Source organism: Eucalyptus grandis, chromosome 10 (genome assembly GCF_016545825.1).
Source record: "Eucalyptus grandis isolate ANBG69807.140 chromosome 10, ASM1654582v1, whole genome shotgun sequence".
Classification (NCBI taxonomy): Eukaryota; Viridiplantae; Streptophyta; class Magnoliopsida; order Myrtales; family Myrtaceae; genus Eucalyptus; species Eucalyptus grandis.
The window spans coordinates 35,577,677-35,586,544 of record NC_052621.1 but is presented as its reverse complement, the minus strand read 5'-3'; the positions used below and the strand labels follow the sequence as shown (position 1 = coordinate 35,586,544).

The 8,868-nt window shown below is 38.9% G+C and overlaps 1 pseudogene; it reads left to right on the top strand.

The window, feature by feature from the left end:
- Positions 1-371: 371 nt before the first annotated feature.
- LOC104423023 lies at positions 372-7,926 on the top strand (annotated as a pseudogene).
- Positions 7,927-8,868: the final 942 nt, after the last annotated feature.

The window sequence follows — 8,868 nt, the reverse complement described above, 5'->3', positions numbered from 1 at the left end:
TCAACAAATATTAAAATATCCAATAACCCGATTATTTAAAATAGGAAATTAATTAATTAATATACGCCCATATTATAGAAAATTTCCAACAAAATATGCATGCACGCCTTACTTTTATAAGGAAAATGCTTATTTAACTGTACCATTGACTTGGGAAATACATAGTTAATCCTCAACCACACTTCTTGGATGAGAGAGAGGGAGACTTGTGTCTTGCTTGGAAACTTCCTAGTGCTTGTGTTGAAACGAAATATCCATCACACCGTGAAACACGGTGATACAAGCACCACTCTTTGAATAGCGTGAGCTCTCCGTTTGATTGACAATAGACCTGTACATTTCATTAGTCTCATATTAATGTCAAATTTCGAAGAGGAGCGGAAGTAACACGCATCCTCATGTGGTGCTCGTTCGCTTCTGCATTGTATTTTCTACGGTTACAATTGACTTGAGCCATGGCTCGAATACAAGAAGACCAAGACTTGAGATTTATAATCTCGCGATGCCTCCGCATTCGATCGTTCAATCGGCCCCTCGCTCCATCCGTCGCCAATGGGTATATTTGCTCGAATCATGAACCGATTTCTTTGTTTGCGCGTTTAAACTTGCTCTTCGCATGCTTTCTTCTGACGATTGATAGTCTCTGATTGTCGCAATAGTAATCTTGTATCGATTCTAGAAATCTTTAAACCGCCGTTGGCTTTTGCATTTTTAATTAGGGATTATCGTAACTGTTGCTGCCAGGTCTTAAATTTCCCCCTTCGCTTGTAATGTCGAATTAATGCATCTCGTGGTGGCGAATCGCCATTACGTAATGACTTCGGGTTTGCCTTCGATTTGTTGCGTGACATGACTGTTTCCTCTCTCTACTTCGGATCGCGTTTGTTGCTGAGTTAGCTCGACGACGATTGTTTCAGCTCTCGAGGACCTGGAAAAGAGAGCTTTAGTTGTTTGATTGAGGTTATAAGAGTGACTGTGAAGATTAAGAAGTTTCTTCGTGAGAACCCTTTTGATTAAGGTGCAAAGGGTAGCTGATGACATTATTCATCTCCTGAGGTGTTAGTCTAACGGGATGTCAGTATATAAGACAAAAACATTTCTTCCACAAATGTCCTCACTAACATTTCGTTTTTCCGGTTTTGTCCTCGTGAGTATTCACCTTCTTCTTCGTTGAGGTTGGCCGGCGAAGTTGCGCGGAGCTGCGAGGGGCCGGCGACGAGCTGGACAGAGGTCGGCATGAGGCCGGTGTGTCACGGCTACCGTCGGCGGCCAGTCGTGTGACCTCGGCGACCCCTTGCGAGTCGCGTCGCCGCGACCGCTGCAACCCCCGGCGACCACCCAGATCTGGGTCGCAGCAAGGTCGCGCGACCGCTGCAACCCGGCGACGCTGCGACCCCCGGCAGATTTGGGTCACCGGATTGATTTCTAGATTGCTGTTGACAGCTATGTTTCGAAAGATTGACAAGGATTGATTCACTTACTTCATCGTTACGAGAAATATGTGGTTTGATAAAATTGTCGAAAGAGTGAAATCAACCTCTCGAGTACTTTTAGCCGTTTAGGTACTTGTGCAATATGTAGGATCTGAGGTTTTCATTCTCGATCACGAGTTGTTAGTTTCGTCTTGCCTACTCTAGGCTTAGTGTATTGGTTTATCATGTCAATTCTCTTTTTGACTTGCTAATTTGGACATCTTTTTTCTCAGATAATTCTGGTGAATGTTGTTCTACTCAACTTATTTATGGAAATGGAGTATTCAACGTCGATGGACTGGAAAATTTCATCAAGGAGGTCAAATTGAGGGAATGTGGCCTTTCTTACGCCGTTGTCTCCATCATGGGTCCTCAAAGTAGTGGTGTGTTTTTACTCCCAATAACTTGCTTTGGACTTTGCTTCTTTTGCTAAATATAGATTACATGAGAATTTTGGTAAGGCTGTGAAATGTTCTTAAAAAGAACCAAATTTTTGCTGGGTACCATTGTCGATATGTCAAGTCGTTCAAATTCAGTTTAATACGGTGGCTCGCCGTTCTTCACCTTAAATTTTTACTTTCTGAAAAACCATTACCTTCAGGGCACCATGTGGAAAATTGCTGCTTTTTTGTTTTCATCTACGTATCTTTTCTTTTGCCTTCGGAAGAGTTTCAAACTTATTCTATTGTTTCGTATGATATCCAACAGGGAAGAGTACACTGTTAAATCATCTATTTTGCACCAAGTTTAGGGAGATGGATGCTTTTAAAGGGAGGCATGTCTACAGACCAACTTTTCGCTCACTCTAATGAAGGATTTGGATTCAGGAAGTCTAAAACCAGTTTGGTATTTTTCCAGGTCCCAGACCACCAAAGGTATATGGCTGGCAAAAGGTGCTGGCATTGAACCGTGTACTCTGGTTATGGACTTGGAGGGAACTGATGGAAGAGAAAGAGGAGAGGTATATTTACTATATGATTCTACATGGATTTATAATAGCTTATCTTGTCCATGTTTAACTACTTATTTTTATCCATAAGTAATTGCAAATTCTAAATTTTTGTACATGTTGAAACATTAATTTGTGCTTCAGGTAGCTGCTGTGTGATCTTAACTTTCTTTTCCACTTTTGTACGTCTTTGCTCATCTTACCAACCCAGAAGGTTGATTTATGTGTAGCTGATGCTCATTGAAACTCTCCTGATTTACACTTGGTTTGAGTAAGCAGTAATTACCATTCTCGCAGCTTCTTAACCGGTGTCATTTTTATTTTCAGGACGATACTGCTTTTGAAAAGCAGAGTGCTCTTTTTGCTTTGGCTGTCTCCGATATAGTGCTCATTAACATGTGAGGCTTTTGCTTTCCTCTAGTGAGATATTGTTTCTGTTTCTGCCATGCTATCTATGAGGTTGTTGTTTTAGTATTTTCCTAGTGCCCTTTTAAGCATATTTTCATAGGTGGTGTCATGATATTGGCCGGGAACAAGCTGCCAACAAGCCTCTTCTGAAAACTGTATTCCAGGTATTTCTTGTCTTCTTGCATTAAGCTTAAGCTAAATGTTTAGTTCTAAGATTTAATGATGAAGTTCTGACTCTTCTCGAAGGTCATGATGCGATTGTTTAGCCCTCGGAAAACAACTCTGTTGTTTGTCATACGGGATAAAACAAGGGTTAGTATCTATATTTAATCGTGTTTTCATTTTGATTTGTGATGGTTTTTATCTGCTCATTTTGGCTGCATCTCGTAAGTTTTACCGATCTGAGTTGTTTTTTTCTTTTTTATGTGTGTTCACTGCCTTTTCTTTTTATACAGACTCCTCTGGAAAATCTAGAACCTGTCTTGAGAGAAGATGTGCAGAAGGTGAGGCTTGTCGCATTTCCCATTGAAAACTGACTTTGTAAAGTTGTTCCTGGTTTCATTTGGTATTTTCCTGCAGATATGGGACAATGTTCCTAAGCCACAAGCGCACAAGGAAACTCCTATCAGTGAATTTTTTTAATGTAGGTGCTTTGATGCTTGTATGAGCTACTCTCAATAAGTTGCTTTTCCCTCTAATCATTGTAATGAAGTTCATCCTAATGACTCTTTCCTGCTGTACAGGTTGAGGTTACTGCTCTGTCTAGTTATGAATATGAGGAAGAGCAATTTAAGGAGCAGGTATACCTACCTTGCACCACATGGAAGCATGTTTGGATCTACAGTACGATTGCCCAAGTTTTATGTGGGCTTTGTTGTTGTGTTTGGACAAGATTTTCAAATGCTGTAGTGGGCGCCGTTTTCTTCACATAAATCCACTGTTTGAGACAAAACTTTGGTCCTCATAAGCAGAAGTTTTGGAATATCTGTGGAAATGCCACTCATCATTGACAGCTATTTCTTATTTTTTTGGAGGCTTATCATTGCTCCATCGTATTTATTGAGTTTAGTGATTTTCACTACTCCTGTTCCCATTCTCAATCAATTATTTTTTGAGACATGTTATGTTTCCATCTCATCTTCATTTGCTCTTTTGTGGAATTTGGGCCATTGGTTGCCAAATAGATTATATCTTTTTATCTGTACTAATTTTTTGCCATATGGTTGAATTTTCCTTGGACAAAAAGGTGGCCATCCTTAGAGAGCGATTCTTTCATTCTATTGCACCTGGTGGGCTCGCAGGAGATCGAAGGGGAGTAGTTCCTGCATCGGCATTTGCTTTTAGTGCTCAGCAGATGTGGAAGGTCATTAAGGAGAATAAGGACCTTGACTTGCCTGCACATAAGGTGAGAGTTAATTAATTGAAAGGCAACTAGATGAGAATGCTAATTAACACATGCTTTCCTAGATGAGAATGCTAATTAACACATGCTTTCCATGTTAAGGTCATGGTTGCTACTGTACGATGTGAAGAAATCGCCCACGAAAAATATTCCAGTTTCACTGAAAATGAGGTACCGATCTGGTTCTTGCTGGACATTAAACTTGTTTGGCTTGTTTTGCTATCTTGCAATGCAAGCAGATGCATTTTATCTTACGCATATTAAGATTGAGAGAACTCTTTTGAACATGTTAGGATTGGTGTTCGATTGAAGAGGCTGTGCATTTGGGACCAATTCCTGGTTTTGGAAAGAAAGTCAGTTCAATTCTTGATGCTTACTTATCAGGGTAAGACAAACAATTTTATCTGATGGATTACAGATGGTGGTGCAGCAACTGTGTATGTTAAAGTGCATTAAGGTTATCCAACGCAATCAGCTTCATGTTCTTACTTCTAAGAATATTGTTTCTTTAAGTTTTCCTGGCATTCACGACATGGGGGCAGGAGGAGCTTTTTTTTTTTTCTCTTTTGCTTGGAAGAAGTGCATTTTTTTAAAGTGCAAACATAAAGGAAACCTCGGCTTTTTTGAAATAATGTATTGTTTAATTTTTGGTTGTGCCAATTTACCTCTCTGATATATTTACTAGGTCTAGGCTGAGTAGATGAGATATAGCTGTTGAGGTCTTATGTAGATGAGATATAGCTATTCTGTTCAAGTGATCATCTTCCAGTTTGGAAATGGCCCCCTTTACTCACAATCTGAGGATGATATCAACTGTTTGTACAATGGTTGTTTTCGAGCAATCATCTTTTGGTTTCGTTGATCTGTTTTCTTGATTATAGGAGCCTAATGGCTAGTTAGGGTCTGTTTGTTAACTGGCCAAATAGCAATTGATTCTATTCTTTTATTCTCCGGAACAAAAAAAAAAAAAGAATAGAAATCCATTTTATAACTTTTTTGCCCCTGGAAATAGATTTGGAAATAATAGAAAAAGTTGTTTCTTTGTTCACGGGAACGATTTGAGGATCAAGCCAATCTTTGTTTTTTTTTTTTTTCTCTTTTCTTTTCTTCTTTTCCTTTTCTTTTCTCTTCTCTTCTTCTCCATGGCTGGCGACTGGCTAGAGAATAAGAAGAGGGATGAAAAAAAAAAAAAAAAAAAAAAGAGAAAAATATAACAAAAGTACTAAAAAAATTAAAATAAATTCTAATTCACAAAAGAATCTGAGATTTTACGGAATGCATTGCTTTCACGGGAATAAAAATTTTGGATAGTTACCAAACGTCGTCAAAGGGAACAGAATAAAAAAGAATGATTTCTAAACAGAAATTGTTACTGGGAACAGAATGGTTACCAAACGCAGCTTATAGTTTAGCAGCTGCCTAGCTGATGGCTTAGCTGAATTTGGCCATAGCTATGGACTGTTTGTGATGTTTCCTTGTTTTATTTTTTGGGTGAAGTTTATGTTCTGTCTTCGTCTATCAGTGTAAGTATGTTTTATTTATGAAGTTTCTTGTGCTGCTCATTAGGTATGACTCAGAGGCTGTATATTTTGAGGAGAGTGTTAGATCTTGGCGAAAGCAGCTTGAAGAAAAGTTACTTCAAGTAAGAAGTCATGGGATATTTTTCTTTGTTTAAAGTGTGTCATTTTTTGGGTTATATTGTTTGACTACCACTTCCAGCTGCTTGGAATGTGGAAATATTTTTCCTTTTTGACACTTTTATTTCAGTCATGATGTTTTCACTTGAAGTTAGCTTACACAGAGAGACTGTCTGTTGAGGATATCTTATCATATGTTGCTCATTGTGTTTTGTGTGAATCGTCAGCTTGTAAAACCAGCTTTCCAATCTGTTCTTGAACATATTGGGTGCGAAACTCTAGATAAATTCAAAGAAGCATTTGATAAGGCTCTGAATGGAGGAGAAGGGTTTTCTGTTGCTGCTCATGACTGCACTCAGTTTTATGTGGCTCTGTTTGACAAAGGATGTGCAGGTACGTCAACTTGTAATGCCTTCTTTTGACCTAATGTTGTAAAGTTAATGCTCTGAAAAAGTAAGCCAAGAATGAAGGCTTGTAGTTGTGCTTTGTCTTGTGACTAAGCTCTTTTTGGGTTTTTTGACTCCTTTTGTACATGCGCTTTTGCTCCCTTAGTGGCCTATTAGTTTTTTTACTTGTATCTATCAGAAATGAAGGTTTGTGTCTGAATTGGAGGCTGATGTGAAAATATAATCTCATTGGTAAATAACATTCTGGGCATTTAGGAATCCTTTCTGTAGGTTCATGCCATGCTTTACTTACTTTTGACTTGTTATTAGAGGAATTTTACCACCGACTTTATGGATGAGTTTTGCATCATACTTTGAGCAGATGCCGTAATTGAACAAGCCAAATGGGATACATCTAGAGCACGGGAGAAGCTGCAGCGTGACATTGATGCCCATGTTGCTTCAGTCCGTGCTGCCAAGCTCTCTGAGCTTACAAAAGCATATGAGGTAACATGATGAACAGAGATATTTCATCTGCTCTCTAGCTTCTCTTTTTACAGATGGAGGGTTTTTCCTCTTTCACTTAATGGTGGTTGATGGGATCTGCACAAATTATGTTATTTTTTACAGGCAAAACTGAATGAAGCATTGTCTGGACCAGTGGAAGCTCTTTTGGAAGGAGCTAATAATGAAACCTGGTTGGCTATCAGGAAACTTCTTTCGCGTGAGACCGAATCGGCAGTAACTGGGCTCTCTGGTGCCCTTTCTGGTTTTGACCTGGATGAACAGAGCAAGGAAAAAATGCTTTTGGCTATAAGAGATACTGCGAGGGGCATGGTTGAAGCAAAGGCAAGGGAAAAAGCTGGCGGAGTCCTTGCACTCATGAAGGACCGGTAGACACTCTTTATGTTTGTGATTTACTCATCAGTTAGATTCAATACCTTTTAATATCCTAATGTGCTTCGTTTTCAATCCAGGTTTACAACATTGTTCTGCCATGATGCTGACTCTATGCCGAGAGTTTGGACGGGGAAGGAAAATATTCAAGAAAACAACAAACGTGCTTGTTCCGCAGTATGCAGAATTTATATATGGCTAATTTTTTACATGTTACTCATGTTGGTTGCTTGTGTATCTTTTACTGAAATGATTCGATGACACTTTCAGTCTTTAAAGTTGCTGTCTGTAATGGCGGCGGTGCGTTTGGATGATGAGAAAGATAACATCAAGAAAACTTTGTCCGATGCTTTGCTGGACACCGGGCCTACTGCTACTGACGATCCCTTGGCTTCTAGCACATGGAAAGAGGTGAGTTTTTCTTTTGTCGTGCTGATTCAATTAGTGCAGATCTTCAATTTCTTTTCCTATGAAAATGGACGGAAGAGTTTAGGCCCCATTGTCCATGCTAGTTTTAATACAATCATCTGCGCTTGTGAATATTGGGATTATCTGTGCTAAAAAAAACATGTCAGATAACTGAAGGTAATGCAGCTGTCTGAAGGTAATGCAGAAATAAGAGCCTTTCATTTGCTGAAAGCACTTGTTCACTGTTTAATTGCAGATTCCTTCATCAAAAACACTGATCACACCTGTTCAGTGCAAATCCCTCTGGGAGCGATTTAAGAAAGAGACTGAGCACACCGTCAAACTAGCAAGTTCTACTCAGGCATGATATTATATCTAAAAGATTTTTAGTAGTGTAAATGTCATTATTGTTCAAAATGTCATGCCAGCATCCCCCGCTCCCAACACGCACACACTAACATTAAAAAAAAAAAGGACAGAAAATAAAAGAAAAAGGAAAGAAGGCTCTATTGAATCCACTGCACTAGATTTTTCTATTTGAATTGATTATCAAGATCAATTCTAAGCACCACTGGGAGGACATCTGCTTGCTACTTGAGTTTGAGACTATCAATATAAGAAATGTTAGAGAGTTGAGAAATACTTTCAATTCCACGAAAGAAAGACATACTTGCATATGTTAAGTAGTGTACTTGCTTATCTACGAAGTTCTTTCGCTATTGGAGATATTTGATTATTTCCTCTCTTCTTTTGGAATTATCAGGAAGCACACAGGAATTATCAGGAAGCAAATAGGCGTAACAGGCTTAGCAGGAAGGTAAATCAAGTGTTAACTTTGGCAAATGCAGCAATGCAACTATCGCGGTTTGCAAATGCCCGTGGAAGATTTGATTAAAAGATCACAAGCAAGCAACATGAGTAACGTGTAAAATGAGTTACGTGTACAAAATTAGCCTTATCCGCACACTGTGGACCGAGCACGTTTGTTGATTGCTCTAGATGTATCCCATTTTGCTTGTTCAATTATGGCATCTGTTCAAACTTTGAACAGTACCCAATGCTGTATCAATTGTCAAAAACTTCTGCATCTTGTATATTGAGATGGCTTTTGAACGCACTGATGTGAAGGTTTGTTATTGTTATGGCATCTGAAGTGTCTTTGGGAAGTGAAAAGCTGTTATCTTGAACTTGCCTGTCTAGAAAATCTTTTGGGACCCAAAGGTTTGTTTAAAGTTCTTTATTCCCTAGCATGTACATGGATTTATTTCATAGTTTTTTCAATCTTGTCTAACAAAATATACGTGACTCA